Source organism: Chroicocephalus ridibundus, chromosome 7 (assembly GCF_963924245.1).
Source record: "Chroicocephalus ridibundus chromosome 7, bChrRid1.1, whole genome shotgun sequence".
NCBI lineage: Eukaryota > Metazoa > Chordata > Aves > Charadriiformes > Laridae > Chroicocephalus > Chroicocephalus ridibundus.
The window spans coordinates 24985458-24997745 of record NC_086290.1 but is presented as its reverse complement, the minus strand read 5'-3'; positions in this window follow the sequence as shown (position 1 = coordinate 24997745).

Here is a 12288-nt window from a genome sequence, read left to right as displayed (position 1 = left end):
AGCTGTCAGAGAGATAGTAGATAACTAAGTGTGGATAAAATAATGAAATTATTATTTCTCGCAAAGTGGCTCTGAATTTTGGTGACCAAGGGGTATGATTTTGGGGGTTAATTTTGTAGCTAAAATGAACACCAAGAATTATAATTACTTCAGCAATCAATTATGGATGTTCAACAGTTTTAAAAAAAAGTCCTGACACATCTCAAGTAGACACATATAAATGGACACATGCAAAGTCATCAGTCCCCTTTAAAGCTGTGGTCAAACAGCACAACCGTCTTTTACTTGGATACTTGCTTTGTTTGCAAAAGGATTGCGTTACGAGATTCCATCTCTGGACTCAAGAGGTAATGTGATCTGTAGAATCAATAGTACAAAAGACTTTACAATTTTACTGGATTTTTTTAACTTTGTGTTTTGTATTCTCCTGGCACATTCAGTTGGCAGGCTCACTATAGTGTGTTATACTTTCCATATGATCAGGAAACCTGTGATAAACATTTTTTTTAATTTTAGAAACGCAGTGTCGGAGTTCTCTCTTAAACACTGTTCCCTGATTGACTTTGCCAATGTAAAAAGTGCGATTTTATCCAAGTCATCCTTTCCTTATCTTCTATTTGTAAGCCATGTTTGCACTAAAAAGTATTTTAGTTAATTCAGTTTTAACTGAACAAGTGTAGATCTCTTTTACAGAATCACCTAAGTTACTTTAAGATTTTTAACTTATGATACAGTTTACATAAATATTTTTTTCATTGACTCTTCTGGCTAAAGTAGGTCTCACTGTGGACACCCATTCTCACCCATATTCCTCTTAATTGGGCTGGTTGGTTGTGTGAACGTGTGAAGAACTGGACCAGTATTCTAATACAGTTCACCACATAACCCTGCTGACACTTACATTACCAGGATGGAGGAGGAAATTCCAAATATGAAACGAGGCAGAAGGTCATGGAAGTTCTTCATCCATGTGCTTATTCTTATCGTATTCTTACTGTAAGATTATGTATTACTGTAAGAATATGTTAGTTTCATCAACTTTCACCAACGTTTCATTGAGCAAACTCATAGAGAACGTGAGTGTACACCATTAGGATTATTCTGTTAATTCTGCAAGCCTTTGTAACTTGATTTTTTTTTTCCATTCTTTGTCCAGCTGCATAAAAATAGTGGATCAGGGCTTATCATACCCAAAACTGTTCTGAAGAATCAAGATGTTTAGCAGAATATCCCAGCAACCAGAACTGTCCAGAAGAGTCCAGTTAAGATACGGTTAAATATTTTGCCAACCTTTAACGAAAAACACTGTTGTAAAACCTAAAACAACAGCTAAGAAACAGAAGCATATATTCAAGTCAATGAAAACTAATTAGATAAGCTCTCCAACATCAAATTCAATCTGATTTGATTATATATCCAGAAAGGAAGTTTCGTGTTTATGAAAGCTAAATTTCCAGTAACATTGTAATGAATTGCAGCACATCTTTGCCAGTGCTTTTTGACCCAGTGAAACATAAAAGATTTTTCATTTTGTTTATTTTATAACAAATGGCTGCATGTGTGTGATAACACTGGAATAAACAACATTGACTTGTGGAATGTTAATGAAATATCCAGAAAGAGTGTTTATTTCAAGCAAAGCAGAAGTATTCATAATTTCATCTTTGGGGAGATATATAGACACTTGTACTGTAGAAATGTAGGCCTGGTTCCCTTACACCTTCAGTCATAGAACTCGGTTGAAGTTAATACTTTGGACCTTACCTACTGTACTCAGTGAAAAGCTTTCTTGTTATTATATTTTCATTTTGTCTTATGTCTTACTATGTCTTATTATGACCCTAGTCAGGTCCTATAATCCAAGTATAAAACAGGTTGGACAGAGGTAGACAGTTTAGTATTAAAAAAAAGAAGACAATATTGGCTAGTATGACAGGTAGTGATTTCAGTGTATGAGTGACTGAAGCGCTGTCAAGTTCTGGTAAGCAACATGGAACCAGACAATTTTAAGGAAAGAGCTCCAGAGAGCTTGGAAAACTGTATCCCAACGGTTTAGACAACTGCTTAGGCAACTGATGATAAGTCTATCGGTAAGCAGCACTTAAATCATGACAAATATTTATATGTTCTGTCTGGCTTTTTTACTTTCATTACAAATAGAATACAAGGATGAGTCCTCTCAAACTGGCAGAAGCTAACCCATGCTTAAATATACACTGAAAACACCTGAAGGGCAGTTGTGCAGAGTAGCACTTGGGTATATGTCATTTAACATACCACATTAGGTAGTAATTTTCCAGTGCAGATACATCTTTGAATAAGAATTAGTTGGATTTTGTTATACTTTTAAGGCCTCAAAAATTAGTTACCGCTTTCCATTTAGAAGAACGGTTCCATCAGTGCAAACAAAATGATGGCATGTAAAGCTGCCCTGCTGGTTGATTCATATGAAAAAAATGTGTTTAACATTCAGTTCCTAATTCAAGTTTGAGGTGAATAGTTGGGAAAAAATCTTATTACATAAACAATAGACATACTGTATTTAAAAGTCTTTGAAATACGGACAATATAACTAAAACTTCATAAGAGCTGTAATAGTTATATTCTGTGGCTGCAGTTTAACTTTGAAGTTAAACATTCAAGCTTCCGATAGTCCACTGCTTACAGAATGCTGCAATTGTATAAAATTACTTACAATGTCAGCCAGAACTGTGGACAAGGGTAAGACAGTGAACAGTGGCATCTCCAAGTCAGTTTCTTAAGGTTGCCTGCCTGTTTACTTTTCTTCACTTCATTGTCCTTCCATGTCATTCTGAATTACCCGGAGACCACCTGCCTGTGGTAGTACAGCTAGCGTTGCACATTGCATGGGTACCTCAGCCGTGAGTCTTTTGCAATGAAAAACTTTTTGCTAAAAATCCATTAAGTCACAATGAGCAGATGAGCTTGTTTTGTGAGAATATCCATGCTTGTACCTTTGAGTTGAGGAGCATGAAAAATCAATAACATCCTTCAAGCATCTCTGACGCATGGGTATTTGGCAGGGCAGAAATCTGTGTGTTCCAAATACAGAAGAAAGTATACCCAAATCAAGTATGTCAGGAAATATATGTGGAACCACAGACTGCAGTGTTTTTTCTCTGCTACCCTTTTTGTGTGTCTGCCAGAAACTGGAGTAGCTCCTCAATCCAGGTCTGAATACTTGGTTGAACCTGGCAGGGGGCGAAGGTAGGCCTGCTGGTAGACCACCGCTACAGCCAGGCAGAGAAAGAGGAAAATGAGATGGAGTCCAGCAATCAAGAGCTGTTTGATGAGTTGTCAAATGAAACTATGTCAAAACAAACAGTCTCTTGCCAGAGATAAGATATGTTGGTCATACAAAGCAAAACTGAGTGGCCTGAAACTAATGTGGAATGATGTGCTTAACCAGTGACATTTAATTAATCGATATATCATCATTTGACATCTCTAAATTTCCAACTGTATAGATGATTGATATAGATGACAGTGGTAGTGGAGGTGGCATTGTATACTGTTATAAACTCATGTTTACCTTCCAGGTATTTTTACCAGCTATGAAACAACATGCAGTAATATTTTTGAAAATACCCTTTCAGTATGTACTTATTTATATTTTATTATTAAGTGTAGGAGCAACGTGCTTGTCAGTTTGCAAAAATAGCTCAATAGGACTCAGTTAATAAAGCAGCAGTGGTCTGGAAAGCTGGGGAGCTGCCAGCAAGACTTCTGCTTTTCTGCTTGAAATCCAATTTGCACATACATTTAAGAGTTTGGACATATTTTTTTCGTATTTTGTAGGAAAGCACTGTGTTTCTAGATAGTTTCCACTGATGTGGTGTATATATAGTTACATATACTGCTTCCTTTTCATTGGCTCTTTTTCCTTTCCGTTCAGAAAGGCTCTCCTGGTTGTATTGCTAACTGTAGTCACGGTCAGCTGATTGCTTTTAAAAAATCTCATTGTACAGGTTTCGGTGTTGGGTGGAAATAAGATGTGATGTTTTGCCTTTCTGATCAACCTTATGAATTGTCTTTCATCTTCATAATGTCACCTCTCAGACTTGTGCTGCAAGTGTAGAAAGGAATTGAGGCAAAGAAGTTCTCTCAGCTGCTGGTAGTTTTGTCCCGGTCCTGCACTGAGCCATATGAACGAATGAAATGGCCAAAAGAACCACTGGAAAGAAAGTGACCTGTTATCCTGTTACAAAAGTCAGTTTTATTCCAGATTTTTACAAAACTAAAGACGACTTTATTTTTCAGATGAACTTGTGAAAATTTGTGCGAGCACATATATCTCAAAGGAGTCCTAAAGCCACCTTTTTCATATATAGGATGGTTTTATATTGTATTTTGCAGGAGTAGACGTGAACTTGCTCTGCGTCTGCACTGAGCCTGCTGGACTCTGTCAGAACATAATGCATGTGGTGACAGTTTGAGCTAGCAGTGACAAGACCAAGCTTGAGCTATTAAAGGTTTTAGCTTGGTTATAGCCCTGTGTAAGGGTGTAAAGTGATCCTCCTCTGTGTAGTCAGTTTTGTGAGGTGGGTTCTTTCATTTTGGACAGAAGAATGAACATGTTATTCCTTACAGTCTACGTTTTTGATATGCAGAGTCCCCATTTAGCTTCATGGAAAAGATAATGAGTTGCCTTGGTCATAATTATAAATATCTATATTGAAGGAAACCAGCTGAGAGTAGAGGTTCCTTTAAAAAGGATAAAAACATAAATTCCAATGATCAAAAGTTGAAGGTAGATAAATTTAAAATATTAATTACATACTTTAAAAAATTTTGATTCATTACAATTTGGAACAATGTATCTAGGGTAGGAGGAGTATTCTATCATCTAAATTCTTTAATTGCTTTTTTTTTTCTGCATGCCTAAGGCACAATTTCTGAACTGTTATAGGAATTATTGATTAAAGTCCTACAACCTGTGATTTGTAGGAGGTCAGAATAGTTCCCAGGAGCTGGACTTCATACTCTCTGAACTTCCTGGTGAGACCTCTTGACCTTGAATTTCATGATTAGAAATCTCATTAGCCAACCACAGAAGACAGAGAGGGGAGAAATAAGACACCTGTTGTTCCCAACAGTGCTCTCTTCCCCATAAAAGAGAAATTAAAGTCAAATGTGACATAGAAGGAGGTATTAAAAACTAAAGCTCTGTGTCATCCCTCCATTCCGAAAGGGAGGAAAAAATGTAAAACCCCAAACCAAGCCTCAATTTACCATGCTTTGAAAAGAAAATAAATGGTTCTGGAAGGTAGATCAATGCTAATGAGTCTGCTGTAATCCTCATGGTAGTTTTGTAGCTATGTATCAGGTTTTTAAGTTTATCTTCAAAATAATTCTGTGCTCAGGGGAGTCTCAGCAGAATGGAGCGTTCACTAAGACTTTGTGTAGTACCAATTGCTCAGATAAACTTCTAAACTCTAGGAAGCTTGTCTATATACCCCAAATTCAAGGCTTTTCTAAAATTTCTACTCAAGAAACATTAATACTAAAGGTAATCTTTAGCATATGCAAAAATACCATGCAAGTATTATCAGTGGCCCTAAAATGACACTTTTTTCAAGAAATGCCCTTTGAAGATTTTGCAGGTGATAACTGAGCAACTCACGCTATTTTCTAGCAGCGAAACCCATACTGCAACAGGCACAGCTTTATTAAAGGATCAGTTATCCTTAATAACTAAATTTCTTGAGATAATTAACAAGATGCAAAACCATAAAATCAGTCATTCCAGTTGATTTTAATGTCAGGATAAGCTGTTGTCCGTGCAACTAACTGAAGGAAAAGGGAGTGATGGAAATTCTTACCCATTTTCCATTATATACATCTAGTTCAGGAACTCCAGAATATTTGCCTCTGTAATATGTACTGTCTTCCAATTACTGGATTTAAACTTCTAGACCAAGTAGATTATATTTATTCCTGGTTTGTTTAATTACTGACTAATAATGGGATTTAATTTTATTTATTCAGTGTATATGATTTACTTAGAAAAATTACTAAAATTTTGTTAAATGATCTGTTAATAATTACATTTGAAAACCTGTGTGCTCTCAGTGCTCAACTCCCTCAAACTGCCTTCTGCCCTCAGTATTGCTTACTGTGGAGTCTTACTTTGCTTGGGAAGTTCCCTGCATTGTGACGCAAACATTTTTCAGTATCTCATAACATTGCATTTTCTGTAGGTACTGGAGGTTAGCAAATGACAACAGTCTGACAACTGGTTTTAAATTATTTCATATTGCACAAGTCTGCTGTACAAGAAAAAATCTTAACTCCTTTTTAACATTCAGAGCATGTAATCCAAAATCAAAGAATGCGCAAGACTATACAGACAATGAATTGCTAAAATAGCTGTAATGATGCACAGTTCTACAATCACCCTTTTCTCTCTGCTAAAGGACCCTGCATATAAGGCACCTGGCAAATTCTAATGACAGTTTTTCTTAATTACACAAATGTTACAAGATGCGCTATGGTCAGCTCTATATAAAAACAGTATATTGCTTCCATTATAGCTGGACATTTGCATTAAAACACAAATAGTTTCTTTGCTTGTCTGTGTTCCTGGCTTGAGGCCAGTGGCTTTCCTGCCTTTTATTAGTTGCAGCATAATCTAAAATAGAGGCTGAATAAAATAATTGACCAAGAATATAGCTTCAGATAATATTGTCTGTGTGCCCCACTCTGTCTTTCCCTTTTCTGTTTCTCCCTAGGGGAAAAGCAGTTATCTTCCTTATGCTAAATCTAGTTCCTATCCACAGCAATCATGTAAATCTTGGCATCAGTCTCACAGCAGAATAAAAAGTCAAATCAGCAGGAAACTTCCACATAAGAGCAACAGGCAGTCCCAGGAGGAAGAAAAACCCAACAAAAAACATCCTCTCAGACTCTTCCATTTATTTTCTCTGAAAAATAAGAGTTCTACTCATTAGAAACACTCAGGTTTTCTTGTAATTTTTAAGATAATATGCCTTCAAAGAATAACAACTCATTGTTCAGCAAGCTTGCCAGCCTTTCAAAGCCTTTTATTTCAGAGCTTCTTTCTGAATAAACAAATATATAAGGAGAACAAATTGAAGTTTCTGCTTTTCCTAGCATTTTGCATAGAGGCTACACAAGCTGTCTTCTCTCAAAATGGGTCAGACCTCAAATTATAGCGTTAGAATAACAAAAAATTGTTGGATGTAGCCGGTGGGATGGATTTTATGTATTTTACATACAGACTGACTCTGTATCTAAAGCCACAAAAAATATTTTTAATTGAAGATTCAACATGTTAAATCAAAACCCCAAGGTATTCTTTATTGTTACAGTCCTACGTATTCAAAAATATTACTAGTAATTTGATTAGGGGTATTTTAAATATTTAGAGATAGGCAAAGGAAGACTAAGTATAATACAAATAACTATCACATAAACATGTTGACAACATAATAAAACTAGAAGTATGGTTTGTAATATAATCTGAATTTGTACATATTGGACTGATGTACAAAATGTCTTTGTATCCAATTATTACATTCCACAAGAGCTTGCTTCAGAGTGAATTAGTCCTTAAGGCATTAGGAGGAACTGTCTTATTCAGACCAAAGTGACTTGCCCTCCCCAAAATGAGAGAATGATTACCAGGGTTATAAAACAGAAAAAAACATACTCAGAGATATAAAGATTTTCTTTGCTAGAGCAGAGATTCAGGGAACACAGAGTTAGGAATAAAATGTCCTTAGAAGAACTGGAGAAGGGAGCTTGGGATATGAAAGAAACGTTACTTAGTCCATGGAGCGCACGTACTCAGTGGCTTGGAAAGTGTAAAATAATACAATTTGTAGGGAAAATGTGAAGGAATGCCTGAACTCTCACAGGACTGTAATCACCTCTTGACTTAGGAAGGAGACCTGGTCATTCCCGTGAAGAGTTCAAACCAGGTGTAGATTCCCTGACAGAGGTTCCCGTATTCATTTCTGTGTTAGTGCCTGAGTAACAACTGAAAATTACAGAGAGGCTGAAATGGAGTAGGCAAGACTCCCTGATGTAGGCTTACAGAGAAAGAAATCAAGATAAGCACTATATGTAATTCTGTGCCACAATATTTGACTTTCTAGAAGAAGCAGGTACAGAGTATGGTACAGTCAGAGATTGGAATAACATTGAACTCTGCTGTCTCTGAAGTCCACTAAAAACTCTGGAAGCAACTCTTACTTAAAGTTTTTCAAAGCGCAGTAACACTACAGTGAGGGATTTGAACCCCCGTTGTTGTGGGAATGGCTGACTGCCTGTATTGCCTGTGAGCTTTCTCTCATTCAAGGATAAGATAGCAGTGCTTAGGTCTGTAAGCAAACTCTTTGAGCCCAATGCTGCTTTTGGTGATACAGCCTCATCGGCCGGCAAATTCTTCACAAGCTTTTGCAGTGCCATTGGCAGGGTCCCACTGCTTGGTAGCAGAGAACAGTTCATCCAAATCCGTGTATGATGGTATCGCCTTTGCTGGGCAGCGGTCGTTACTTTCAGTCACCAGCTGTATGACTGTCAGTACAGACAAAAGAGAGAGGAAGTCTTCTACTGCAGCATTTTGAAAGCTGCTGCAGTTTTGTTTTGCACCAGTTTCTGCTTAAGATATGCAATTAAGTGAAGACAAGATTTATCTCTGATTTTACATTGCTACAGACTTTAAGAAGTACACTCACACATTTCCAGCTGCTACTCTTACGAGGTAGAGACACCTGTGAAGTGATGATATCATTTCCTATCACTCTGTAACACAGAAAAAAAAGAAGTGCTTTATTTTTTATTGAGCAACTGTCCAGCAGACATCTTTGTTCACTCCACACACCTCAGCCTTTATTTGTGAATCATAACTAAAATGTAACTTTAAGGCTTTTTAAGCAAAGTATTTCCATAAAAACATATGGAGAGAAGAAATAGTTATAAATGGAGAAGCCCCTTGCTGTCCACAGCAAATACTCGATGGAGACCTATCTATCCAGTTCAGAGTACAGGCTGAATATACAAGAAGATTGCCCTCAGGGAGCGATGAGGGCTGGCTGGGAGCAGGGCAGGCACGGAAATGGCCACCAGGTTCAACATTATCAGGCAAGTTCATGGTGCTGAGGCAGGTCGACAGTCATGCTGGGAAGTCAATCTACAGGTCGTAACCTGTGGATTGACTTTCAGACCCACTGAGATTGACCCTCAGACCCACTGAGAATCCAAGTCCTGTGATCACGGGGCAGGTCCACAGCGATGGGGTCAGGCAGAAACCAGGCCAAGTCAGGTCCAATGGAGGACAGTCAAGGACTGAAGCACGTAGGCTGAACTAAATTAAAGCCCCTGGACTCATGGACAAGGATGTGGTTGAGGGCCCCAGGTGAGGCTGGTCAGGGCCATTAAGGCCTATTAACGTGTTCAGGGCCCTGACAGTTGTAACGTATAAATTATTATCCGTTGGGTCTTGCATTTGTGAGAGACTAAAATGATTTCAGGGGCTATGTCTTACTGAACTTGTGTTCAGATTCCTCATTACAGATGCAGTAATAACAGCAATGAACACTGCAATGAACACTCATTTAAATTTTCTTGTATTTTTAATCTGTTCTCTTTATCTGCACAGGAACAGTAGCCAGGCAGTATTAGTACTCCCATTGCCACAGTGATCTATGAGCTATCCCTTAACTGCAACAGCAATTGATGTTTTTAACAAAAAGATCAAGCACTCAAGATGAATTGCTAGGATAATACCTATACTGGAGGTCTTTTAACATAGTATTTCTGCCAGATCCAATAGTCATAGAAATAATGAGAGTAATGTCCTGGAGAATCGGAATTACACTGAATTTTGCCACTTTGTGACCTAAACGTGAATACTAAGCTTTGTGAAAAACCACAGTGCCCTGTCTACATCAGTACTCCCACTGCTACAAACACCATGAAATCACTGCCATAGCTTTAGGAGACAAAATATCTTCCAGTATAGCTTGAGAGGACAGGTAAGCAAGTCAGATCAAAAAGTAGCTCTTCTGTACCATGTACAAAATAGCTCTCAGTAGCACTGAAGCTGAAGTATATTCAGTGGAATATATCAGAAAACATGCTTACAAAATCAGTATCCACCAACAGAGTAAATAAAGAACAGAAGCTGTTAGCACATATCAGAGGGGAGAACTTTACTTTTTTGGTTATTTGAAATTGGCACTAATGTTCACTTTGTCAGGGTCACATTTTATGTGAGACTGCAAGATCAAATGGCAAAAGTACTGGAAGTTCTGGTTTTTTCCTAGTTCTTGCTGCTCTCATATCTTGTGTACGAGCTTCTCCCTAACCTTTCATGCTCTTATGTTCTCTTTGTTGCATCTTTTAACCAAACTTGTACTCGCACTGAAGTTACAAACCAGAGTTTAAGAAGTCTGAGGTAGAGCACAATAAAGAATGCTTTCCAACATCAGAGATGAATACTGTATTTTAAGTGGACCATTTAAAAGAGTATCAAACTAAATATATAAATTCTGACATGACTGTGTGTTTTATGTCTACTAACCTTGTAATTGTATTTTAAGGCGCATGACTCATCATATTGTGTCATCTAAAGCAATCGTAGATGAGCATCTGCCAAAGGCCGATTTGGTAGTGCTTGCCACCTAGTGGATCACTGCTTGTATACACATATGAGAAGGATCATCTGCTACAAAAATATTTGAAAATATGCTTATTAATCCCATTATTTAATAATATCCTGCAGACTTTGAGTACCGCTAGATGGAAATTTTTTTTGTTGGAATGAAATGCTACTGAAAATTGAAATAAAAATTGCAAACATTTTCACAAGTTTTGTCCATTTTCTGATAGCTCTACTTATAGCTATTGTTTGACTTGGTGATAGGCAAAAGATGGCATTTTAGAGCCAACAAGTAGTCAGTATAGATGGCCATGGACTCAGCTGTAAACTCAAGCCCCAAGGTAACATATATTGATCGGTAGACCATGATGACCTCATTGTAAGTGAGGTCATTTATACCAGTTTTACCTTTTAGATACAGTTTATACCAGCTATTTATGAACTGACATTTATACCAGTTGTTTCTGCTTCTTCTATTAGAGTTAGCTGTGGCCTTGTCATTTTTGTTACAACAAAAAGTTCTGATATGTGTACAGTAGTAACTGGATTTTCTCAACTTTAGCTCCTCTCTTCTGTTAGCCACATCGCTTGGAATTGTTGTCATCCATTTTTTTGACCTGGACTTCAGTCTCTTCCTCTGTAGTAATTTACCCTTCATTACCTCCTCCCACTATTCTTACAGACATCAAAAGTGTTGCTCATACCATAACACAATCAAGAATCTGTACATAAGTTAGAAGGGTTCCATCAACTACTTACAAAAAACACTTCACACAAATGCAGTCCTCCTGCCAAAATTTTGACTTCCCTCTTTCAAATGTGAATACAATTGAGCTTTTATTGAATTTTGTAGTAATCAGTGTATTTTAAAAATATGGACTATTTTACCAGAACTTCCCCAAAAAAATCCGGCCTACAGGAGACAATTAAGAGAAGTTGTAAGAAATAAGGAATTGTCAGGTTTGAATACAGCAAGTTTTCTGCTATACTGATGATTGTAACAGTATTTTTTACTCTTTACTTACAACATCATGATGCTGATGTTGGAAAGTTTTAGCCAACAGCTGTATGATATTCAGGAATAATCAGTTTATGCTTTACACTTTTAGAAGACTTTTCAATTAATCTTACTAAGCTTAAGAACATACCTTAATTCTTACTTGTTAAAGATGCCCATACCGATGATTTTAGCATTTTTGATCATAGCATTTTATGATCAATAACCTATTGATGACTGTCTTGATGTGCAGATGTTAAATCTGGGTCAGAAGATTCCATGGGGTCAAAACTTTCGCTCTGTGTTCAGTTTTACTGTTACTTATCTGAGTGTATTTGGATCTTACAGTGCATTACGTGACCGTCGTATATCAGAATTTATGATGTTCCCTTATTTGCTATGGCAGTCTCATGATTGAGGATAGTTTGGGGTTTTTTTCCCCTCTAGCAACTGTTATGGGGAATTTCTATTATGATCAGAAGGTGGAATACAGTTTCTTTCTTTATACAGTGAATTCCTTCACTTTCTATTATATACTGATTATCCTTCAAACCCTACAGATTATATAAATTTCATTAGGAAGATCATCAGGAATACTTGGAATTAAGAAATATTTAAGAAATTTTGTACAACTATCCTCCTG